The following is a 27,517-nucleotide window of genomic DNA, read 5'->3' as shown; positions in this document are numbered from 1 at the left end:
GGGGGATGTCAATGTTAGTCAGGAACTATTGTGAACTAAAGACCTAGTTCAAGGAACTATTCTTTTGGAGGAACTAGAACTAAGGAACTAGTTCCTCCCAATGAACTAAATTCCCACCTCTAGTATGCCCACTGTGTTGACTGAGTTTACTATGATTAGTTATAATATACAGTGAGAGAGAGAATATACAGAGTGTCCAAATAAGTGTAAGTATTCTAAGGGGTGGTAGATATCGATAAAGAAACATATTTTCTCTTTATCATTTTTCAAATAAGTCCAAAATAGCAGGTTATTTTACTTTAATGTCCAAAAAAATGATTTTTGCTAAAATTTTGAACCACTGGATCTTTTCTGGATTTTTTTTTTCTTGTAAAATTTAATTTAATTTAGTATCTTTGTTGCCATTATCAAGAAATTATGTTTTTTAACAAAAAAATCCAAAAAAATTTTCAAAATTTCAATTTTCAAAAATTTTTCTTTTTTTTTTTTGCGAAAAATAATTCATAGGCGTGTTTCTAGGTTGAACTATACTACCAGTTAAAAATGCACTCTTATTTCTGGGAGAGTTAGTTAATATTCGGCGGTAGGTAACTGTCTTCGTCTGTAATTCTGACTCAGTTTCCAAATTAATTTTGTCATAATCACACTATTCAAGAATTGTCTACTCTTTCTTTGGACCGACTTTACATTGAAGATTTGATTGATTTTCTCGATTTTGATTACATTTACAGGAGTTTATTATAGTTATATTTCATTTTTCTACAGCATATATTATCAGCTTTTTAACTTTTAAAATGTTACAGAAATGCCTTATCGTTTAGCATCCTAAGCGCTCTTCCAAAATATCCCTAATATAAATCGACTCTTCGCCCAGATTTAGACGCTCGTAAACAGAACGTAATTGGGCTATTTGCGTGTCAAAGAAGACGTTTACGGGTTTGCTTTGACAATCGTCTCAAAATACGCTCCTATTTTACGAACTATGAAGTTTTAAATTCTCGTTTAATTGAACCAGGAGAATCATTTGATCCAGAAGGAATCACTAGTGCTGTTGTTTCTTGTTTTATTTTCGTGAATCGAGGAAACATAACTGTACACTGGCGCTTAAATAATAACCATGTTTTATAGTCAAGAGTTGGATACAGTGGCGTTTTCTCAATAAAGAGCCCACTTCGCGTAAACTTATTTTCTTTATTCATGACTAAGGTTTCCATACGTCCTGATTTACCCAGATATATCTGGGCTGGTTCGGCCGGTATTTGAAAAATGTTCTTTACTTTCTTTGTTGTATACGAGGGTTGTCCTATATACGGGGTGAATTTCCCACGATGTTCTATATGTGTATCTCGGAATCTACTGGAGATAGTCAGTTAAATGGGGAAAGAATTGCAATTTTGTGGGGTCACAAATATGCGCCTTTCAGATTTTTGAAAAAGTCCATGGCTTACAAGATATTTCCAAAAAATAAATCAGATAAAAGTTGTAGATAATCACATCCCTAATGAGTTTGCTCGTGAGTTTGTGTCCTCCGATTTTTTCTAAAGCCTGTCATTTTTGACATATGACACAAACATTTGTTTTTTTAAATGGAAACCATAGTTGCCCATGACTTCATAAAAGGCAACATTTTTTAAACTTTCCAGCGATGTAAGCTATAATATGTTTTTTTCGAAAGATTCCTGAGTTATAGTCAATTCTTTTCTTACTTGACTAATTTCACTTAGTCGGTATGGTATTCTTATTCTGTTATGATGTATAACTTATAAAAAGACAGACTATATTATTAAGCGGTTCTTTACAATTTACATTACACAATCTAAAACTTAAAAAAATAATATCCCTACATACACTTTAAGTGTTATTTTAGAAAATATTCAAAAAATCCGCCATTGTTTTGAGTACACAAATGCATCTTTTTTAAATTGAATTACTACCTATTCTCACAGAATGACCGGTCGACTTAATTAAACTTCTTCTCCCACACCGCCTCTTCGAGTGCCTCTCTTAATTCATAAGTTCTTTTATAAACCTTGTTAACCATACCATAATTAAAGTCATGTTGGAACCACTCTATAGATGCGCGAGTATCTAAATGTAACTTCTCTGACATGTCTTGAAAACCGTTCTCTAAAAAACGTAACGTTCACCGGTCAACGTATCCTCGAAACTGTATGGCTATAAAAAGTTGAACCAATAATCCTACACGCTTTTTTTCATTTGCAAAATTAATGTTTACAATTTTTGTTTATTTTAATTTACATAGTTTGGATGTGACAATTTCTCATTTCTGAGAGCTGTGCCGTTTGAACTTGTTTCCATGGCTAACTAAGTGAAATTGTTTAAAAATTATAAGAATTGGCTACAACTCAGTAATTTTTCGAAACATAAAAAAACATATTATAGCTTATATTGATGAAAAGCTTAAAAATTTGTGCTTTTTATGAAGTCATGGCCAACTATGGTTTCCATTTAGTAAAAGCATATGTTTGTGTCATATGTCAAAAATGACAGGATTTAGAAAAAAAACGAAGGACACAATCTCATTAAGGATATGTGATTATATACAACTTTGATCTGAAAGCTTTTTATCTAAAATAGATTATAATGGAATTAGGGACAATTTTTAAAATAGCCAAAATTAGTTTTTTTTCGAAATAACTAGTAAGCCATGAACTTTTTCAAAAATCTGAAAGGCGCATATTTATGACCCCACAAAATTGCAATTCTTTCCCTATTTAACCGACTCTCTATATCCAGTAGTTTTCGAGATAGCCACAGAGAACATCGTAGAAAACTCACCCTGTATTTTGCATTTAGAGGTAAAAAAACAGTAGATAACTATAACTTTTATACACTATTGTTTTTCGAAATATTCTCTACCAAGAGAAATGGATTTTTGCATCCGTTGGGACCAATTCAGCAAGCAGTTATTCCACTCGCTTTTTGGTACTTTCTGGAACCTTTAACCACGCAGTTCACTCTTAATTTTTGAAAAAGTCGTTAGCACTTAGGTCGGGACAGTGTGGAGGATGGTGCAACAATTTAATGTGATTTATAGTGACCGTACCAATATTAGACATTATTATTTTTATAATAATTATAATGACTTGGCGCTCGCACATCACCATAATTATGAAAGAATAATGTACTAAAGTAAAAAATGCATTAAAACATTATTCGTATTAGGGTTCAGTTTGCTTTGCTTGTAGACTGGCGAAATATTAACTTCTTGCTGTAGGCTTGGTGCATTCTCCGCCCCATGATGGCAGCACCCCACCATCGGAGAATATCGTAAACGACTAATATATACAAATAAACGGGTATAAATAGCTTATATACGAAAAATGTATTATATTATTATTCTGTGTGTTAGGCAGTATAATTTTGTGAACAATCTAAAAATAAAAATAAAAAAGTAAATATTTTGATACCTTCAGAAGGTCTAACTTGTAATAAAGATTGTAAATTTATTATTCCAGCTAAAAACGTTTTAGCAAGTAGATGTACATAACCGTCAATTGAACTACGGTAACGAGCATATTTTTACCCACCAGTTTTGCTATAGTGGGGTCATAATTGGGGCTATTTCGGCTATAACGAAATTTTTTAAAGGTACATAATTATAATTTATAAGATGTTCGTAAAACATTTAATAACTAGTTTATTATAAAAAGTATACCATTATTATTGCAAATTATATTTTATTCTCTCATAGTATATGTCTATTTAATTTTTTGATCATGTAACGAGCACTTTGTTTACTGACTTGTTTCGTCGAACTGCTTGAATCCATTTTTACTTTTAATCAAATCGGTGTGAGAAACTATGACGCTATAAAATGTTTCGGGAGAGTGGAATATCCGGGAAAGTTGAGTTCTTGAATGTTATTGCACCCAACAACGCCCTAATTACGCTCTCCTTTACGCGTTAACATTTTTTCGGAAATTTTATTAACATTTGAAATTGTCACAACACAACAAGACGCCTAGTTCGGATTCTTTTTCTTTTTTTTTACTACCCGAAACAGCGTTTCATCCCACAAACCTCGTACCTGAGTGTTTTGTAGTTTCAATAACTGCTCTAGCAAAAAACTAAAATACTTAAATATTATGACAAAGCCACGATTTCAGTATTATTTTAATGCGATCAACAAAAACTATAAAAGAGGTAGCGAAAAGCTACTGATTTCTGTCGTATACAGCGCTGCGGTCGGAATTTTTTGAAATCAACTGAAATGCATCAAGCCTATATACTACTTTTTATTCAATTATATTTCTCCTCCTCCTTCTCTGTTGAGGCTGGCGATTAATGTGGCATATGACTCTCTGTCTAGAGCTTGGTGAATAAGGGTGTTTCCGTCGGTGTGGGTCCAATCTCTTATATTACGTAGCATCTTTTTCCATCGATTTTTCCTTCTATTATGAGTTGTATTTCTTCATAGTTCTGAGTGCCGCAATATATGTCCAAGGTAGGAAGTCTTTTTGATTTTAATTGTGCCTGTTAGGAGTGCACGAGTTTTCATTCTGTTTAAAACTTCACAGTTTGTTGTTCTGGAGGTCCAACTTATCCTCAGCATCCGACGATACATCCACATTTCAAACGCCTTAAGGCGTTTGTGGTCTTCTTGTTTTAGCGTCCATTTTTCGCTTCCATATTGTAATAGCACCATATATAACATTTTAAGAACAATAGCTATTCTCGGATGGCATAAGTACTTCCGCATATTGAGAAAACCACCCCTAGCTCTTTCAATCCTTCTTCTGATTTCCTTAGAGTGGTCTAGCTGGCTGTTTAATTTCCTGCCCAAGTAAATATATCTCTGCGTGGTTTTCATTATGTCGGTGTTTTCATTGTCTTGCGGATGTCTGTTGAAAATCATAGTTTTTGTCTTGACGGTGTTGAATCTTCTACCACATCAAGATTAATTAATAGGTGTCTAGACTCATCCTGATTCTTTCTTCTGCCAGTTTGTCCATTAGGGTTTGCAGCTGGTCTTCGGATTCTGCTAATACCATGCATGGAGTCGTCTGCGTATCTTATATTCTTTATAATTTTTCCATTTATTTTAGCCCCTTCTGGACAATTTTGAAGAGATTTTTGGATTATATATTCGGCATTAATGATATTAATGGATAAATATTTCGACGAGACACATCGTACATCATATCTATACATTTTTTCGATGGTGATTCGAACGGAGCCGAGCGCCTCGGTGGTGTTTATTTTGCTTGTTAAAAGCAGTGTCAAATTACAAATTAGATGTCGTTGTTGTTTACATTCTTCGCTCTGGATTTCCAGTAGCCAAAGTTAATATACAGAGTTGTGATGCGCTAGGCTCGCACACAGAAAAAAACTGTTTATTTATCTTTTAATAATTTAACGTCACCGGCACCGACTTTACGGCTCCCGATTTTGTCGGCTTTCGTGTAAGCAAAATGACACTTTCTGAAATGTATATCAGGTCCGTAATGGACTGGAGCCCAAAAATAGATTTTTAGGTTTTTATATTAACCATTTCCTTCATTTTTTTTATAAGAATGTTGCCTTTTATATTTTGCATATAGAACTTTGAATAAGTTCTATATACAAAGAAGTATAATGCTATGCATGTATTATTCATGGATGGTAGACGGAGGTAGGACCCTAGGGTGGGGATCCTTGATAGTTATGTTTGATGATTCATTTGACACATTTCAATTTGATTTGAAATTTTGTGGATTTGTCAATCTTTACTGAGCTTATTTTTATTTTTCATTACTTATTCTACAACTGGAAGTTGTTTAAAGGTAGTAAATCTCGAAGAAAATTGTGGCAGAACTTAAATTAGCAGTGACACCAATGCGATTTATCGAAAAAGACTGTAAAATTATTGGTTGTGTAGCGTTAGGTATCTTGGTCAAACATTTTTTCGCTAGTAAGTGACTTTATAATATACATACGTGTAGTAAACCGATCGTATATGAAATTCACTTAAAATTCACTTATATATTTTTTCTTGAATTTTTGCTTTTATTTACTACGTTTTAAAGATTAGATACAAAATAGACAAAATAAAACACTAAATCACCATAATACACCAAAACACTTTTATTTTTACACTGGACGCGTGTTTCGCTAACTATGTTAGCATCATCAGCAGCAGTTGATTAAAAAGTTCACTTTTAATCTAGTTTAAATCATCTGCTGATAATGCTAACATGGTTAGCGAAACGCGCATCCAGTGTAAAAGTAAAAGTGTTTTGGTGTATTGTGGTGATTTAGTGTTTTATTTTGCTGTATAACACCATAGGTTCCAACCCTCAACTGTAATCTTAGATGTCAAATTATCATTGTTTTAATAAATAATTATTATAACTTATCTATTTTTATAAGAATTATACCGGGTGCATCTCAAATGTGGCCCACCCATATAACTTTTTTATTTTTTCAGACGAAAAAACGAGATTTGGTATATAGTATATTATGACATAAATGAGGATTGATTAACGTTTTTAATTGTTTTCAGTCACTTCCTGTTTTACCGAAAATGATATGTATGATTAGAGCTATTGAGAGCGTCATTTTCTCTATCAAATAAAGTAAAAAATATCGAGGGTGCCACTTAAAAATCAAAAGTTGTAGTCATTTTCGGTGAAACAGGAAGTGACCGAAAACAATTGAATACGTGAATCAATCATAATTTATGTCATATACTAACATACCAAATCTTATGTTTTTATTTGAAAAAATTAAGAAGTTATAGGGGTGAGCCGCTTTTGCGACACACCCGGTATATTTTTATAACAATTTTAATAACTACCAACATTTATTGACAAAGTAAAATAAAACAACAAATTATTGAGTCTACACTACATCATATTCTTAAACGTTTTGAATAAAATTAGAACAGCACTAATAAACCGGAATTTAAGTGGACCATTTTAAATAACAGTTCAATGCTTTGCGAAATGAAGAAAATGATGTTATGGATTTGATTTCAAATGGCAGGTGACTGTGCATTTTTTTCGAGTTGTATATTATTGAACTTTTAACTAACTCTGAGCGTGGGGTATGTAGATAAAGATCTAGCTCCGCGTTCCTGAGTGGATATGTGTGAGATGGCCTTTCTTGAGAAGCTGATACATGCTTACGTATTAGGCAAACGGATTCAAATATAAATAAGGAAGGAAGAGTTAATATTTTTAATTTTTTAAAAAAGTCCTGGCAATGAGTTCTGCTGTTTAGTCCCAGTGAATATCGAACAGCTCTCTTGTGGAGCTTGAAAATGCGGTCAAATTGAGTCGCACAATACGTACACCCCAGAATGGAAGGGCATACCTGAGGTGCGACTCAAAAATGCATAATAAACAGTTCTGTTCACTGACAAGTTAAGCTCCTTAGAAACATATCTTAATGCAAAACAGGCAGAGCTCAATTTTTTCGACAAAGCTTCGATATGCATGTCTCATTTCAGATAATTGCCGACAACAAGCCCTAAGAATTTTTTTATCTACTATGTTCTGGAATTTTGTTTGTTTTCTGGGGACTAATGCTTAAACAGAAATGGAATATACAGTGGTCAGTAAGTTGCAGACAGGTACAGAAAAGGCACAATAATCTTGATTCATTTCTTCGAAAAATTTTCTATTATAATTTTTTAAGATTTAGTTTTGCTTTTGTCTTTTAACTAAAAATTAATACTAATATTTTTTTAAAGTTCGCTCATATAAATATTATCTGACGCTCATTCAGAGTTTTATATGTAGAAAAGCTGACTGACTTGTCTGCGCTTTCTATGCAAGACTAAGGACAAGCAGACCAGTTTCGCTCATCACTAATTTTAAAATCTATTAAAATTAAATAAAAATACCTATATTTTCATGTAGATATAATTTTACCCAATGCACTTATTCTAGTTAACGTAGTACTTAAAACGAATCTTGGGTCAATAAATAATAGTTTTATTACACTATTCCGGCATTAAAACTGGAAATTTACACCGATGTAATTAAAGTTTTCCAAAATTCAATAAATATACTTTGAGGAAAGCTGCTGCGTGTAATGATGTGTTAACAGCTATTTCTACCGATACTTATTTCGTGTTGATCTTTGAATCTCCGCAATTTATTAATAATACCTAATTTATTATTTTCCTCAAAACACAGGATACATTAATTTCATATTTTCTTATTTATTTGGTTTTAGTTTTCAAGTTAGTTTCTTTGACTTTTCATATTTTTATATGCATATTTCTTTTTTTTTATTTTCAAGTCAATAAAACTCACAAGATGCTGAACACACAAATCTTGACCTCCTGTTTTTACTAGACCATTACACATAAGCGACGTTAGATTAGTTGGACGTTTGGGTGACCAACTTTGGATGAGACTGCAGACTTCGTTGTGTTTGTTAGCAGCAATTTCAATTTTCATTTACTAAATTCGCCTTTTATATTTCTTCGTTCTACTTAAAAACAGTAGCATCAACATATTTTCTAATACCATACGATCGAAAAAAAAGGGCGTCAGGGACGGCTGGGGAATGACAATCTATGATAATTTTGGCTAATTTAAACCGTATAAACGTCAATACTTGGCTCGTACTCGTTTTTAAATTAAAATTGAAGAAAAAATATTTTTTGGGGAATATACAGGGTACGACAATAGTGCGTCGGACATCTGTAGCTCCTAGAATAAAAAACTTTATAATTTTGTTTAAGTGTGAACCTAAAGTATGTACGAGGATGTATTACAGAAAAATATTTAACTTCTATCCCTATAGAAAATGGTTCAAAAAAGTGTGAGTGGATCGGGATGATTTTTTTTAAATGTAACACCCTGTATATTGCATTTTTGGCTTCCTTTCAGATCACTTCACAAAATCGTAAGATATAAGTAAATATATTTCGATAGTTTCAGAGATATTAATAAATAAATAAAAAATATATATTTTTCAGCATTTTTATAAAAATTATTAAAAATACAAGAACTGTCCTGAAATCAAAACTATATTAGGTATTTACTTTAGATGCTCTGTACTTACTTTGCTATAAGTATGGCAATCATACAGGATGTTCAAAATTCTACGCCAAACTTTCTAAAATATAAAATCATTTTTCTTCGTTTTTTTTTTAATGGAACCCTATATATTATTTTTTTATTAGATGGAGAGTTAAAAAATAAACATTTTCTGTATTTAAAGTATTTCAACTTTTTTAATTGTTTCGCAGATACACGCAGTATTATTTCATATGGCTCTTTGAACGGTAACATACGATCAAAAAATCATTGGATGCTGGCTTTGATAAAAATTTACTGTGGAAAATACCATATGAAATATAAAACCGCGAATATCTGCGAACCGTTAAAAATTTTGAAATACTGTAACTAAAGAATTGTTCATTTTTTAATTCTCCATCTACTGAAAAAATGATATACAGAGTGTTCAATTTAAAAAAACAAAGAAAATTTCTATTATATTTTAGAAAGTTTGGCGTAGAATTTGGAACACCCTGTATGATTTTACGATTACAATATTTATAGCAAAGTAAGTACAGACCTTCTAAAGTAAATACTTAATATAGTTTTGATTTCAGGACAGGTTCTTGTATTTTTAATAATTTTTATAAAAATGCTAAAAAATATATATTTTTTATTTATTTATTAATATCTCTGAAAGTATCAAAATATGTTTACTCATCAAAGTAATCTGAAAGGAAGCCAAAAATGCAATAATATACAGGGTGTTTCATTTAAAAAAATCATGCCGCTCCACTCACACTTTTTTGCGCCACCCTATAGAAGCTAAAATATTTTCCTGAAATACATCCTCGTAGGTACATAGTTTAGGTTTATACCTAAACAAAATTCTCAAGTTTTTTTATTCTAGGGGCTAGAGATGCCCGGGGCACTATTGCCGGACCCTGTATTTGTGTGACTGCAAACGTTCTATCGTTTTATGATCTTTCTATAAGTAGTGTTAATTTTTGACAAGTTTTATGTCAATTGTTATTAAATGAGGTCTAGAGATTAGCCAACAAAAACTATTGCCCATGGATGATTTCAATAGTTCTTTACCACCGAAGTATTGAGGTATTTTGAAATATAGCGAGTTTAACAAATCGGACGCAAGTTAAACTGTTGCCACATTAAGATTAATTAATATGTGTTTTAAAGTTCCTTCAACACTCACTAAAACTTCAGCACATTACTGTGGTTATTGATTTTCACTCATGTACTGCTATGAATGTACTGAATGTAAGATTTACTATTATTACCATTACAGATTAAAATTGCTACAAATAATTCATTGTTTCATTATTCATTATTTTTCATTTAATAATTTAAACCTAAAGAAATTTAATAATTCTTTAGACATTCTAGTATATTTTTTTCTTTGTATTCAATTGTCGTACAAATTTGAATTCACCATTTCGTCAAGAATATGTGAAATTAATAATTTTCTAAAATTTTGGAAGTTTTCTCCATCATTTTGTCAAGAAACTTAGAAGAATTGTTAAATGATTCTGGTAAAATATTTATATAACGAAAAAAAAACTTTTTTTGCCTTTAGCTATACTTTTTTAACTATCCAGATTTTGTCGTCTCTTAAACACCTTCAAATGTTAATTTACATATGTGAATTTGAATAAAAATATTTATCAAAACATTTAAAAATTCTATTCTTTCCCTCTTCTTATTGTTATTATTTAATATTTATATTTTTTTAATAAAACCTTTATTAAAATATTTGTAGATTCTTTTTAATTTGAAACACCCTGTATTCAGGCCTTTTTCAAGAAGTGAACCCGCCACAAAGGAATAGATCTGATATTATTTATAATTTACTATACCTGTATTTATAAAAAAATATTTTTTTTATTAAAATTATTATACAGAGTGGCGTACCTCATCCGCCTCGGTTGACTATACGAAAACGGAAATATGAGAAACAAAACATTTTATGGGTATATGTGGGGAAACAATGTGCACAATTTAAAATTATTTTGAAATATACAGGGTGTTTCAGAACTAAGATCCATACCAAAGTTATATTTTTTCTTATGGAACACCCGGTATTTGATTTCATTTTTGGATTCTTGGGCTCAAAAAAAGGCATTTATTATAAGGGTTAAATATGTTTAAAATCTTTAGTTTTTGAGATATTTACAGATATTTAAATTTGCATGCTACAATAGAATAGACTATTAACACCCTGTACATTACTTTTCAGAATTAATTCTTATGCTGAGTTTAAAGGTAGAGAAATAAACTTTACTGAAAAATAGTATTGGTTCCTTAAATTTATACAGGGCTATCAAAAGTTGCTGATCTATTTTAAGGATATATTTTATATGAAAACTTTGTTATTTCAAATGCAACAGCCTGTATTTTTTAAATAATAGATCGAAGAAGATTCAAATGCTCTTTCAAACTATATTAGGGTTTCCTATACCTATCTAGCTCAGATTTTGAATAAAAAGCGATTTTTAAATAAAATTGCAATCAAGATGGCTGGTGTCGCCATGACAATTTTCTAGGGAACAGAGAAAAGAAGAACCGAGTGACAGTCCGCGCTGTCATCCGTCAACGAAACCACTGAAGTTAGTCCCAGTCAGTCAGTCAAGATGGCCGCCGGCTAGTCCGATTGTGCTCCTTCGTTTCTGTTAAATTTCAGTCCAATTTATATTAATGTTAAATAAAAGTTGTTAGAACACGCGCCTCATTTCAATACGACCACGTCACATTCTCCAAAGATATGTTATTAGTGATATTATTTTGTGAGGAAAATTGCTTCTTGGCCACACGGGCTTATGCTCAAAGATATCCAAATAGGAATCTTCCTGATAAGCGTTTCTTTGAAAAACTACTTGTCCCATTTCTCAGAGCTGGTAGTGTGGTTTATAAAAAACCTATTAGAGATTTACAGAAACCTTTCGTTGGAAGTGAATAAAATGAATTTGCCGTAATTGGCTATTTTATAGAAAATCCATATATCTACAAGTCACCGTGAAATAATTCAAAGAACTATTTCTCCGTTTTTCTTGATAGAATAATATACACTAAATATTATTTATTAAACTATTGTAGGTAAATTATATAAAAGTAAACTGGTATAAATTTAAATAAGTCCATAAACTAATTTCGATTTTGAAAATAGCTACTGTCACTAGAAACTTGCCATGACAACACTAGCCATATTGATTACAACTTTATTGAAAAATCGCTTTTTATTCAAAATCTGAGCCAGATAGGTATAGGAAACCCTAATATAGTTTGAAAGAGCATTTGAATCTGCTTCGACTTATTTAAAAAATACAGGGTGTTGCATTTGAAATAACGAAGTTTTTATGTAAAATAAATATTTAAAATAGACCAGCAATTTTTGATACCCCTGTATACATCTAAGGAAAGAATAACATTTTTTTGTAAATTTTCATTCTCTACCTTTAAACTCAGCACAAGAACTAATTCTGAAAAGTAACGTACAGGGTGTTAATAATATATTCTATTGTAGCATGCAAATTTAAATATCTTTAAATATCTTAAAAACCAAAGATTTTAAACATATTTAACCCTTATAATAAATACCTTTTTTTGGGCCCAAGAATCTAAAAATGAAATAAAATACCGGATGTTCCATAAGAAAAAATATAACTTTGGTATGGATGTTGGTTCTGAAACACCCTGTACATTTCAAAATAATTTTAAATTGTGCACATTACCTCCCGACATATACCCATAAAATATTTTGTTTCTACATCTTTCCGTTTTCGTATAATCAACCAAGGCGAATGAGGTGCGCCACCCTGTATATTAATATTTTACCATCTGTATAATAATGAAACTCTGTTTTTTGTTTTATAAAAGAGCCTTATGTCAAGAGAAACGACAAGCGACCTATGTTATGTGTTTTTGTTCCAAAAAAGTATATTCAATTTAGCCCCGAATATAGGGCAAAAATGCGTAGGAGGTCTATTTTCTAGTACATAGAAATCACAGTACATAGGGACAGTTTTTTATATAAAAAATATCAAAAAAATATTTATTTAAAGAAAAATGTTATTAAGTTATTTTTATAGAAAAGTCGTTAAAGATCTCTATGTAGAATGTAGAGGGGGAGAGGGATTAATCACCGCCATGCGCCACCTTACACATCAATTATGTCCCCCCTTGTTGAGTTATAACTCATCATACAGTTCCAGGGCCCTGATAAAATCCAGTATCTAAGACGGTTTTACAGAGAGTAGTTTTCCATCTCCGATATCAGTCGTACCAAGGTTTATGGTTCAAATGGTTGTCGTCTCAGCACACTCAGTGATGACCAGAGTTGCAACAAGTCAGTTTTAAAAAGACTTCTTAAGTCATTTCTAAAATCAAAATTATTTAAATCTTAAGAGTCCATTTCACTACTCCGAACAGTAGCAAAATAAACGTTCGACATTATTTAACGTTTTTTGTAAAACTGGCTAGGTATTTTTACACAAATGAAGAAGGAACTTAAAGATAAAGCACATTTTTAGACAACTTCTTTATTTTTAAGATTTTGATAGTCAAACATCAACAAAATATTCCTTATGTTTGGACTAAATTTTCTCGAAAATAAAGACATAATATAAAATTCCCTTACAATAGGGAAATAGATTGAAGTTTTGTGATTACAGTGTTTATATGGTTTTGTAACATAATTGCTGGCTATTTTATGGCAAATGCTGAAGCTTTGCAAGCCTTAATCAAGCCTTAATCAAAGCACGTGTATTGGAATGTTGACTTAACACGACAGGATCGGGCTAATCTTTAGGCAGATTTCTGAAATATAATGCAGGGTGGTCCGAACTGTATTCCGGAAACTTTAGCAGCATATTCTGCAGATAAAAATAAGTAAAAAACTTCGTATAAATATATGTCCTAAAATGCTTAGTTTCCGAGTTTCATTTTTATTTCGATTTTTTCTAAATAATTTCTGCAGTAACGTCAATATTTGGATGAAAATTAGTGTCTGGGCGGTTTTTGACATGAGAAATTTGATTTTAATGTCAATATGATTCCTACTGGTAGAGGGCGCCACCTACATGTGTTTTCACTGTTTTGAAATGTAATAATTTTTTGTCCGTACCTGTATAAAGCTACCGAAGAAAAAAATACACATCTCTGTTATTTTTTACGTAAAAAATATCTCTTTGTAAAAATCGCTACGAGCAATCGTTCTCAAGATATTTAGAATGCAAATAGTCAATACATGTCATTATTGACGAAAAATAAACACGTTGCGCGCGAGGTTGCGCGTTGAGTAGGTAGATAGTTTTTTCACTGATAATATATTCATAAATTTGGGATTTTTTTTTTTTTAAATTAATCATAAATTTTTCTGCAAAAAAATGATAAAACAGTTTCTGTTGAACTTTTGGCACAAAAAGTTTCAAATTTATGATCTCAGTCTAATAACTATTTAGTCAACATGTTTAATTTATGTCAATAACGACAGGTATTGATAATTTTGATTCCAAATATCTCGAAAACCAATACTCATAGCGATTTTTTCCAAGAGATATTTTTTACGTAAAAAACGTCGTAAATGTATATTTTTTTACTCAGTAGTTTTATACAAGTACCGACGAAAAGTTATTACTTTCACACCAGTTAAAAAATATGTAGGTGGCGTCCTCTACTAGTAGGAGTCATATTGACATCAAAATAAAATTTCTCATGTCAAAAAACTCCCAGACACCAATTTTCATCCAAATATTGACGTTACTGCAGAAATTATTTAGAAAAAATCGAACTAAAAATGAAACTTCTACCCCTTGTATCTCCGAAACTAAGCATTTTACGACATACATTTATACGATCTTTTTTAATTATTTTTATCTACAGAATATGCTGCCGAAGTTTCCGGAATACAGTTCGTACCACCCTGTATATTTCCTTCGGCCACAGATCCGCTTTACCCGAACCCTGAGAGCGACTCGAGCAGTACAGCGTAATAGACTTTAAGATTTTAAGTCAAATTTAACACAAAGTTCAAATGATTTGAATCTGAAGTCTTTGACTTAAACCATTTTAAATTAATTTCAAGTCAAGCCATTTTTGTTTTAAATCAATAAAATGTAATTTAAATTGTTTTTATTACTTACTAAGTCTATATTTTTGATTTAAATCATGATGATCTTCAAGTCAGTAAAATGACAAAAGTCTTTTTTTTGGTCACAAAAGACCAAATTTATTTAATAAAACTATTAAGAAACGTATTCAAAATAGTCTCGTCTAGAGAGAATCTCAATAAAAAGTAAAACGTCTGCTTTCGATGGCACGAAAACTAGCAGAGTCCCCCCAAAAACGGGCATAGCGATCGGCTAGCCTTAATCCATTCCGCATATTTTCTTCTCCGACTCGACCAGTTAACATTATTACCGCCAATTCGGCATCGCGTCTTTCTTCGAAGCGGCCCGGCCGTGTGATTCTTCTTTTCTCCTCTATGTCCATTTCTCCTGCGACGTCTTCTTCTTCTGCTTTCACCTCGGGTTCGGGAATCGCCATCGGTCATCGCGAGCGTCTGTCGCGACCGGTCTAGACCGATACGGTGCTATTTATCAGTAATTTTTACGATTATCGGTCGATTTAAGCGGGTAGTTTTTGTAATATTTGATGTGATTGTCCCGGGTTTGTTTCGGGTGGGTGTTGAGTTTAACGATCGGTGTGCTTGGACTAAAGGCTTTTTGGAATATTTTTCTATTTGGAGGAAGTAACTTTAATGGAAGAGTAAGTATAATAATATAAAATTATTTTTTTTCAAACGTCACAAAAGTATTAATTTTTGCGACGTGATAGACAATAAAAAAGTAATTTTAACGCCTAGGCTATGGAGTCTAAAAATAAGAAGGATAATCTTCGTGCATTAAAAAATGGTCATAAAAAAGGGAAGACTTAAGATGGCGCTGCTGTAGCAAAAACCTGAAATTTAAAATAAGCGACAAAAATTTTTAGAACAGGAAATGATTAAAATGTCACATGAAATAAATTATCGATTTTTATTGAGCAGCAATAGACTGGACCTCTAATATATAAAAATAATGGTTTTATATTCTAAAAGTAAAAAAAAAGCTTTTTTGGGTAATGTTTGGTTATGTTACTTATTTTCTTATCTATGGTTACTTTTAATTTTTTAGATTTATGCGTCATTAGCGTCACTGATTGTGGTCATTTCGTGAACCCCTATTCTTCCCATTATTGTGACCACTTTTTCAAATAAAGTCCCATAAGAGATGTTTAGATAAAACTGGAGCACTTTTACGCCTAAGCATAAAAGTGCGAAAATATATCATTAAACTGACATAAAGTGTTAAATTCAACTAGCGTAACCATAGTTTCTCGATATATACAAGGTAGAAGATATTACTTTTAAATATTTTTATATTATTTAGGGGAACGTTTAAAGTTGGTTAAAAATTATTTGTGACTTTTGAAAAAAATAGCATGTTCTATTCGGAGTAAAAATGACTTTTTCTGCCTTGCCTGTATGTCAACGTACAGTCTCGCCACAGTAAGTGTCATTTTTACTCCTAATAAAACAATATACTATTTTTTATTTAAAAACATCTAAATAAATAAACAAAGTCCGGTTTAACAAAGACCGATATTAATAATCTCTGCTTTTTTGGATCCATCTCCGCCCCGAATAGCAGAATAACTATTAACATTTAAGAAACATTCAAGGAAAAAAAATATAAACAAAAGTAGCTTATTTGTAATAATTTATGTCCACTGCATATCAGTGACATACCTGACATTGTAGTACAGAAATTCAACGGAAAATAATGACAAACTTAGTGCTGACACAGAACATCAGAATAGGTGACGCCGACATAAAAGAAACACATATATACAAATATCTCGGGCACGAAATACAAATCGGAAAGAACAACCAAACACACGAGATACAGCGCAGAATAGTATATTCAAACCTAGAAAGATATTGAAATATATAGGAAATACCTGAATCCAAATGTAAACAAAAATATAGAGAACAATTGACAAGTGTCAAATTAATTGGTCTCAATCATTCCTTATCCATAACCAACATGAGACCAACGTACAGGCCAGAGACATCGATTTGTGACGTCACAGAGTAGATTATAGGTATACAAGGCTTATAGAATACATATATAGTAATGCCACCACAACTGTAAAACTTCACGAAACATCAGATAAAATTGAGGTAGGCAGAGGAGTTCGACAAGGGGATACTATTTCGCCTAAACTTTTTACAGCTGTCCTTGAATACGCAATGAAATCACTCTTTTGGGAGAATAGGGGCATAAATATCGATGGTGAAAGGTTGACACATCTCAGATTCGCAGATGACATCGTCCTTGTCTCAGATAACATCGGAGATTCAAAGCAGATGTTCGAAGAATTAGTGCAGGCCTCATTAAAAGTCGGTCTCCGGATAAATACGAGTAAAACGCAAATAATAACAAACTTAGTGCTGACACAGAACATCAGAATAGGTGACGCCGACATAAAAGAAACACATATATACAAATATCTCGGGCACGAAATACAAATCGGAAAGAACAACCAAACACACGAGATACAGCGCAGAATAGGTTTGGGTTAGGCTGCTTTTGGCAAACTGCGGGAGACCTTTAAAAGTGATATACCTATATGCTTGAAGAGGAAAGTTTATGAACAATGCGTCTTGCCGGTAATTACATATGGAGCGGAAACTCTAACATTAACGAAAAAGCCAGCAGAAAATTTAAGAGTAGCCCAGAGAGCCATGGAGAGAGCCATGCTTGGAATAACTAAAAGAGACAAAATTCCTAATAACACTATCAGACAAAAAAAACAACAAAATTAAAGACATAGTGGAACACGTAACTCGAATGAAATGGAAATGGGCAGGTCATGTGGCGAGAACATCTAAAGACAGGTGGACTAGAAGATTGTTAGAATGGCGACCTCGAGCAGATAAACGTAGCAGAGGCGGACCACCGACACGCTGGACCGATGATGTAAAGAGGATTGCTGGAAATTGGATGATGACGGCCCAAAATCGAGAGACATGGAGAAATATGGAGGAGGCCTACGTTCAGCAGTGGACAACGATGGCTATATGATGATGATGATGACGGACAAAAAGTTATTACTTTTCAAAACAGTTAAAACACATGTAGGTGGCGCCCCCTACAAATAGAAGTGATATTGACATCAAAATCAAATTTCTCATATCAAAAAACTCCAATTTTTATCCAAATATTGACGTTACATCATAGATTATTAGAAAAAAGTCGAAATAAAAATGAAACTTTTACACCTCCAAAATATCTCCAAAACTAAGCCTTTTATGATATACATTTAGACGAACTTTTGTACTTGAAGTCTGAAGAATATGTTGCCGAAGTTTCCGGAATACAGTTCGGACCACCCTGTATAATAAATAGATAATAAATACTAAAACTTACCTAAAATTCTGCTCCAAAATCAAATAATCGTATTGTGACGAAGGCGATTGTAAAAATGACTCCAGCAGAAATGACCTAGAAAGTATACAAGGTTCGTTGAATAAGGCAAACACATCCTGCAAAAGTACCTTTCAAATTGCTAATCAGCGACCTAACATCTTTTTGGAATTTTTCTCCATTCTTTTTTTTGCAACCATGGTTATAGTTAAATGATGACTACAGTAACTTAACCACAAACAAGAATGTAAAATGTTTCATTTGTTCTAACTAATATCGCCGTTCCGCAGACATGTAATATCCCACCTAGCGGATAACCTTAAGAGTTATTCGACACGGTGAGAGATAACTATGTCTCTGGAAGATTTATTTGCGTTTGGACATCAAATAAACGTCAGGTGAGATGAGACATTCATATTTATGAGATAAAATATGCCACGAACAGACATACAGGTCTCAGGTGGCTAGCAATATTCAAGTATATTGTCAACCTGACGTCGTTTTATGTCTATGAAGTAAATATAAGCCTTATAAGGAAGGTAGATTATTAAAAATGTAAAATTACTCTGGTCTAGTGGCTGTAAGTTTCGAGGAGACTAAATTTGATATGAGCGTTTTAAATTTTTCGGTGTACCTACCTGGCTAATAAAAGACTTCTTTCTAGCTGACCAAGCTGTACCGCCTACAGTGAAATATAAAACTGAATTTTGTCTATATTTTTTGTAGTGAAAATTTCCGAATATTGAAGTAAAACTTCCTTGCGCGCGATGGAAATAAAAATTGAAGAACGTGACACGGCCATGACAAACGAGACGCGAAAGGAAAAGTGGTAACGATCTTGGAGCGTCGAAACTCGAAATGTTTCGTTCCGTGCACTACGAAATCATCAATGAATCAAATCAAAAAATCGTCCGATTTAAATGAAATTTGGTATGTCAATAGATTGGACCAAGGTCAACTTGACCGTGTACGACACATGTCACCGTGACAGTTAGTTTTGACGTAAGAAACTTCAAAAGTTGATGTTGTCCGATCGCGACCAAATTTCGTGGGTAGGCTATGTGGCGACGGTGTACACGGTCCCACCCTGCAAAGCTGTATACGACGTTTCGTTTACATCTTCATCAGGGTGGCACTAACGATTTAATATTGAAGAAAAACGTGGATCGATTTCGGCACATTGTCTCTAAATGGACGATATCATCAGGATTATTATAATTATATGTTAATTATGGGTTGACTGGAACCAAACTCGGCACGTGGATAGAAGTACCCGAATGGAGTTCTCAGACGGACAGACGGGCAGATGGACAGACAGACAGACGGAATTAAGAAGTAACTTCATTTCAAATATGCGCATATAGTGCACACACAATTTATTTAGTAGGTATTCTGCTATTCGGCGGAGACAAATCCAACAAATCGAAGATCATTGGAATCGATCCAGCCGTTCTTGAATTATAAATTGTGTAACTAACCTAGCTGTCTTTTAATTACGATCAGTTTAAATCAGTTTATAATCACCATAAGAGTAAAAAATAAAAAAGTATTACTCTCGCGTGCATACACCATGTACTTGTTTGCAATTGGTGCATCTTAGCATCGAATAAACTGTAGTTCATTCGTTTTCTTTCTAGTCTGAGCTTTCCACCACAGCCAGGGTTCGGAAATAGTTAATTAAGACGTAATTACCCCCTAGACGTAATTATTTTATAGAAAATGACACTTTGAATAGAATGGCATATCATATGTCAATTTTTAACATTTACGCTTAAACACCGTATTTTAAATTTCAATATAGAGTGTCATGGCTGTGTTAAGAACACTAATTTTTAATGAAGAATCCTTGAGAAAAAAAATTGTCTATTGTCTTTCGTGTGTTGTCCTGGCCGGTTAAAAGATGCCCAAATCGTATTTTTAATCATATCTCATTTTTTTCAAATGGAACAAGCGTGGATCATTAGCATATTTGGAAAAGGCATTTTTTGCGAATAATTTGGTACCACACACTTGGTATTTCGAGTCAAATTGTCGTTATGAACCCTATGTTACAGTTTCAAATAAACCATGTATGAAAATGTCAAAAGTTAACATATGATAGATATTCTATTCAGAGTGTCATTTTCTATCAAATAAAGTAGAAATATACCGAGGGTGCCATTTAAAAAATCAAAAGTCGTAGTCATTTCCGGTGAAACAGGAAGTGGCCAAAATCAATTGAATACCTCAATCAATTCTAATTTATGTCATATGCTAATATACCAAATCTCATCTTTTTCTGATTGTTCGTTGAATCTGAAAAAATAAAAATGTTATAGGGATGAGCCATGCACTTTTGAGATGCACCCGGTATACATAAACAATAAACTACATAAATATGGATATTACGATAGAGAAACAGTGTTGGAAATGAAAAGGTTAATTTTGATAGAAACATGCAATGCATAGACTTTTTATTTAAATAAAAATTTGTATGATAGGATTTATATACAGTTTGCTAAAAAATTATCATGAAAATAGGGCTAAAAGTAAAAAAATACACTTTAAACTTGATGAAAAAAATATCCCGTTGTTTTTTTTGCATCCGATTGTAGTTTATGTAGTTTTTAAGAGTAACATGTAATAATTTTCCGAACCTTGACCACCAGTTTGACTTCCAATAATTCGACCATATACAGTAAAATACAATTACGAGCACATTTGGAAAAGCCAGACTGATTGTCGAAAAAATCAGTCGGTCCTCTCGATTCATCTCATTGCCGATGTCGGTGCGCTACACGATCAGCTGTGTTGAATGGAGGTCAGCAGGGCCGCCAGCAGGACTGGTTCGCCGATATAACTACCGACGGGGTCAGAAAATGGCCCCAGGCAGGCTGCATCGACTCCGCGTGGCCCCGAAAATTCACGTTCGGTTATGGGACGGGGCCCCCATTGTCGAGACGCTTTATCTAGATAAACCTATAAATCATTTTTTGCCTCTTCTGTTTGACGTTCGCGGGCCTGTTTTGGGGAAAGGAAACCAATGTTTGGTTCGTTTTTGGAGATGGAATGTTAAACTTTGTTGATAGCATTAAAGAGAGAATAAATTGATATATTCTTATTTTATATTCCCAAATTATCTAAGTTTGTCCAACGACAAGATCCTTGACAGTGATAGATGTGTCATTTTATTTTCAAAGTAGTTTATTTTATTTTACAAAGAAATAGGTTGGTAGAATTGGAATGCATAGCAGAAAATCTTTGAATAAGAAGACTAAGGAAGGAGCATATCAAAAATCTTAGGTACACCGCGATGGGCCTCAAATATGGCCGACTTAAATTCCGGTTTATCAGTGTCGTTCTAATTTTATTTAAAAAATGTAAAACTATGATGTAGGGTAGACGTGGGGTAGACTCAATAATTTTTTGTTTTATTTTACGTTGTGAATAAATGTTGGTAGTTATTAAAATTGTTATAAAAATATATAATTTAATAAAATAGATAAGTTATAATAAGTATTTATTAACACAAACATCCGATACGCTACTGAAGCAGGTAAGTCAAATTAACGTATCTAAATTCTTTGACATCTGATCTATGACAAGTAATAAATAAAAGCTAAAATGCAAGAAAAATATATAATTTAGTTAATTTAAGTGAATTTCATAAATGATCGGTTTACTACACGTATGTATATTATATAGTCACTTACTAGCGAAAAGTTGTTTCATTATTTCACTCAATTTTTGCCGAGATCTACCGCACGCTACACAACCAACTATTTTAGAGTCTTTTTCGATAAATCGCGATAGTGTCACTGTTAATTTAAGTTCTGCCACAATTTCCATCTAGATTTACTACCTTTATACAACTATCAGTAGTAGAATAAATAATAAATAACATAAAATAACCTCCGTAAAGACTGATAAATCCACAAAATTTCAAATCAAATTCAAATGTGTCAAATGAATCGTCAAACAGAACTGTCAAGGATCCCCACCCTAGAGAGCTTTTATGGTGGCTTTTCCGCCCACCATGCATGAGTACATGGATAGCATTATGCTCCTTCCTTAGTCTTATTATTCAAAGCAGAAAATAAATATATTTAAAATTTGTGTGACAAGTGATTACTTCAAAACATTGTGAAAAAAACTGTATAAAATTGAAAAAATCTAATCGAGTTATTTTATTAAAAACAATTACAGTAGTATGTGTTAATACAAAACAGACAAGGGTGTATTTTAAAAAACACCATATACCAAAAAAAAGATATAAAAAAGATTTCCTGCTTTCAAGCCGTGTTTGAAGCTCAAGCAACTTCCTGCATTTATTGTTACATTTATCAATATAATTATTATTCAATATGATTATTATTTACCTATCATGTGCTGCTATTTTACAGATACTCCAGTTTTTGGTATCATATACTAGATAGTATACAAACTTTATTTGTGGCTAATACAACTCTCTGGCCATAATCTCTGGCAAACTGTCTCTGGGCACTGAATATTAACTGTAAACTATGGTCTGGGTCAACACTTAATTTCCCCTTTGAGTTTTCATCCACTTAATTAAAAAAAAAACATCAAACACACGTAATAACACAGTCCAAAATGCAAAATATTTATCATTTCTATTTGACATAATTTGACACAAAATTATAACCTATAAATTGGCAAGAGTTTTGTGTGACAACTCAAAAATCTTAAGTCGAGTTCATACGCATCGGCGTCCGTTTGTCGTTCAGCGTTCTGTTAAACCAATAATATTGAAATATGATCTGCCGTTTTTGAAATAAACCAATAAAACTGGTTAAAACAACAAGAGATGACGCATGACAGATTTATATATAAACCCATCCATAGTCATTTTTTTTCTTTCAGTAATATACATCAGAGAATGAGATCAGAGAAGAGCGTAACATGCGCAAAGGTCTATAGTTGGGCGCCTATCAGGTTCTCCTGTCATTTGTTATAGGTGTATCTATAAGTAATCATATCAATTGCTGTTTTCAACCATACGGGGAGCAATTTAAATTTAGGAAATTCTCTCAATTTATATGTTAGTTAACATTAATATATTTATTTAAATTATCATTTCAACTGCGTCAATATTGTTATTATCCACTAATATACGATTCTGACAAAAGACGCTACAGACAGATGACCTTTTCGTCGTTAACACTCAAAATGTACTTAAAATATTTACAATATTTTTTTTTTTTTTTTTTTTTTTTTTCAATTTTAAAATTTTGCAATCTTGGGATAAAAATTGTTATAAATTAACTTGTTAATAAATAAAAAAAAAAAAAAAAAAAAAACATAATATTTTTGATGATACCTACCTTGTACTTTTAATATAAACCTAGAAAATATGTTTGTGGTTTTATTTTTTTTATTCGTCCCTTCAAATTGTGTTTCAAAAAACAGTTACAAATATGTTCCTCTGACATATCTTTTCTATATATAAAATATTCTTTATTAGGTCTATTAATAGTATTTATCCTGGTTTTGTCGACAATAAAAACTCAATCTCGTAATCTAGCAACCCTTTATACTTTCGTCAATTATTTGATACAATTCAATTTGTTCAGTTAAAAAAAAAAAAAAAAAAAAAAAACCCAAATTATTCCTAAATATTTTTATTACTAAAAAACTAGTCCGCGTAAGTGTTGTAAACAATTATGGTTTGTCGATACTAGAAAAACATTTATTTTGCCAAAAGTAAGTATCTTATCCTGATAGTATAGGCCTATTTAATTTTAAGAATATAAAAAAAATAATACCTAATTTATTATTAAGAATATTAATTATATGTATCAGATTTAAAGAATTTTTTTTTTAAAAGATTAAAATTTGGGTTTTTTTTCTCTCTGTCAAAACGCGTTTTATTTAAGTTGTTTCCCACCTCTGGCCCTGTATTTTATCTTTTTGAAAACTGGGATTTCAAGCCCTTCTACATAACCTACTTGAAGGTACCGATTAAGTTTCATTACATCAAATACCTTTGCTAAAAATCCTGGCTCACAATTTAGGGCCATTGCAAAATGCTTTTACTTCACATATATTTTACAATGAATAAAAGTTCAATATTATAAAATCTTCAATATAGAGTTGCAAAACATAGCTGTACTGTCTGCAGATTGGACCAAAATATTGTTACCGCTCATTTTTAGACACTTTCTTATGCCATAGTGATCTCCATTTATACAATTCCTGGATATATATGTCCTCCTTCAGTATTGTGCACCAGTACAACATAATATTGCCCTTAACCAGTTTTTAAATAGAAACTTTCTGCCTACAGAGTTTAATTTTCTTCATTGGCATTATACCTTTCTCCTATATTAAATTTGCCTTTTTTCAGCTCACTGATCCTTGTTTACATTTAGGTAGGAACTACCTAATGTGTGACTATTTAAGACTTGGAAGCTATGTTTGAAAAAGCCTTGATACCTGTAACTGTGCATAAACCTAATTAACTGAATTCTCATCCTACCATTCTCTGCACACTTGCTTGATTCTGCGGAATGTAAATATTTATATGCCACAAACTATCACACTGCACCTTAGGGGGATACTGACACACAAGCTTATTTCCAATAAAGTTAAGTAGTTATAAATTCTTTCCAGTTTCGATTTATTAAATACCCTATCTTTATGTGTTTGTGTCTTTCCTTTGTCCAGAGATAATCTTCGGGTCAGTTAAGACTCCCAGATACGTTTTTCGCTTGATCAATATTATGTTGACACTGATTGAACTTGTGGATGGATCACGTATTAAGAGTGCTACCTGGTTTACAGACGCGCGTACGTGGTTAAGACTACGTGCACACTTACTTACTGGAGTAACCATGCCTTTGCATGCTCTCATCATTTGTACCTCGTTAATTAAAAATCCATCTGTTCTATAGTCGATGCACATCATCACTTTTATTTTTTTGACCATTCCCAGATTACACATCACGGATTTTTACAAATCGCCATTAGGAAACTATAAACAAAATATCAAGTCGTGTGGATCATTTGTAAAGACACTTATGTTGTATAACTTACACATGAAAACTATCATTTTTCCCGGCCTGTTGTTTTGTGTGTGTTGTTCTTTTCTTGGATGCTACTGACAAGTATCTACAAAGGCCTTCCTTTGACATTTAGTTTTGAATAATTGATATATTAATACAAAAACCAACATTTTTTTAAAAAAAAAAAAAAAAAAAAAACGAACGAAAAAAAAAAAACAGTAAACAACAGAATGTCAATTATAAAGAAGGGAAGTTGACCCAGCGAGACCGGGAAGATGTCTGCCATCTTTCCGTCGACAAAAATTTGGTTGCGCACTCGTCGAAGCTCATTCTCCCCACTTCTATATCTCGTTATATACACCTCAGATCATGACCAGATTGAAAAGAATACCTGAACGGAGAATGTCTGGGTGTCAATCTTGTCAAATGTGTTATATTCTGTTAGTTATTTTTTAGCCCTCATTTCAATAGTTATTTTTTCAGCAAGCTGTAAATATTAATCACTTGTTTTAATTGATAAGAACTCAGGTTTTTTTGTATCAACTTTTTTGGCTTGTACAGATAATAATCAAGGTGTGCTTTTTTCCTGTAACTTTTAGAAAAACAAATACCCACATCCCCTGTGCGCAGTACCTTCACTTCCGTGAATTTTTTCTAAATATAGTTTTCATGGCAGAAGTCAGAACCAGGTCGGAATGGAATGACTGCCATTGAATTTTGACACGGGAGTTTCTTGCCAGTAGCAAGTGGATGAGTGGGCGCTGTCGTAGAGAAATTCATCTATGTCCCTAAAGATATTCATCTAGGGCCTTTAATTTCATCATGATTTTTTTTTTTTTTTTTTTTTTTAATTTTAATTAACAATTCGTTGGATTCTCTGTAGTGTAATTGGAGTAGTGTTGGAGTAGTTGGAAAATAGATATTTTTATAAATTATTATTATATTGAACAAAGAACGGCGTTAGAGTTGTCTTGGAAATTAAGATCATTTCATATCTCGTTTTTTTATGTATAATTAAAATATTTAATAAAATTTATTGTCTAGTGATCCGAATCAGTAGTATCGAGTAAACTAATGAAAAATCAACTAGAACGTCCATTCCATATTGGCTAATGTCTGGTTCATGTTTCTGTTGATGTGGAAGTGATCAATTGTATATTGTTGTTTGGAATTTTTACGATTTTGAGCGAATTTAGGCAAGAATTTGGACGATAGATTGCGTGAAGATATTTGTGATAAAAGTCAAGTCAGTTTATTTAGGATTAATTTACTGTGATATTTTTATGAACTGTTCTCATAATCAAAACCAAATTTTCAGTATAAATGGCGTCTCGTATTGGAATAAGATTATTAATGTTGCAAGTTTTTATAAGTTGTATTATATCGAATCAAGAATCTGTTACCATATTATAAAGCTTAATATTATAAGGTGTGTCAGTTAATTTATGTAGTGTAACGCTTTTTAGAAATAATATACCAATTTGCAAGAACAATTATGTTAAAGTTTATGATTTATCGTTTACGATATAATCTTAACTGTAGGTTAAATTATTGTTACTTACTTTATATATTTTCTATACTTTACATAAATTATACATAAATTATTTATCTATTTTTATTTGAAAAAAGAAAATGATTTTTTGTTTTTTTTTGTTAAACTAGAAAATTTAAAATTTTTTTTTTTTTTTTTTTTTTTTTTTTTTTTTTTTTAATTTTTATTTTAATAGGTCATTAAAGTTGAGATTAAATATAAATTAATAAAAAAAAAAAAAAAAAATTTTTATATAAATTATATTTATAATATAACGTTTTTATACATATCTTTAAATGATGGATATATGTCTGAAACTATATATATACTATGTTGTGTTATGTATATATGTAATTTTATTAACAGGTTTAATAAAATAATCAAGTTTACAATTTTCTTTTTTGCTAATTTTCAGGGATAATTTCAACCTAGATTATTAATTTATTTATGTAAAAAAACATATTTAGTTAACTAATTTTGTAGAAATGTTTTTTTTTATCATTTTTTACATTGACGTTTAATTATTGCAGTGTATAGTAAAAA

General features: G+C 31.8%; 1 protein-coding gene across 1 annotated transcript in view; it reads left to right on the top strand.

Moving 5' to 3' along the window:
• Positions 1 to 15,652: 15,652 nt before the first annotated feature.
• The window catches only part of LOC115883354 (pleckstrin homology domain-containing family G member 5), a 432,893-nt gene continuing 421,028 nt past the window's right edge, over positions 15,653 to 27,517 (top strand). The window contains exon 1 of the mRNA XM_030901711.1: positions 15,653 to 15,737. The gene's annotated coding sequence lies outside the window, so the exon portion shown is untranslated. The remainder of the gene's footprint in view (positions 15,738 to 27,517) is intronic.

Source organism: Sitophilus oryzae, unplaced genomic scaffold (genome assembly GCF_002938485.1).
Source record: "Sitophilus oryzae breed Bouriz unplaced genomic scaffold, Soryzae_2.0 scaffold_186_pilon_pilon, whole genome shotgun sequence".
NCBI lineage: Eukaryota > Metazoa > Arthropoda > Insecta > Coleoptera > Curculionidae > Sitophilus > Sitophilus oryzae.
Note: the sequence above shows the minus strand (reverse complement) of the source record. Positions and strands in the feature narration are given on the sequence as shown.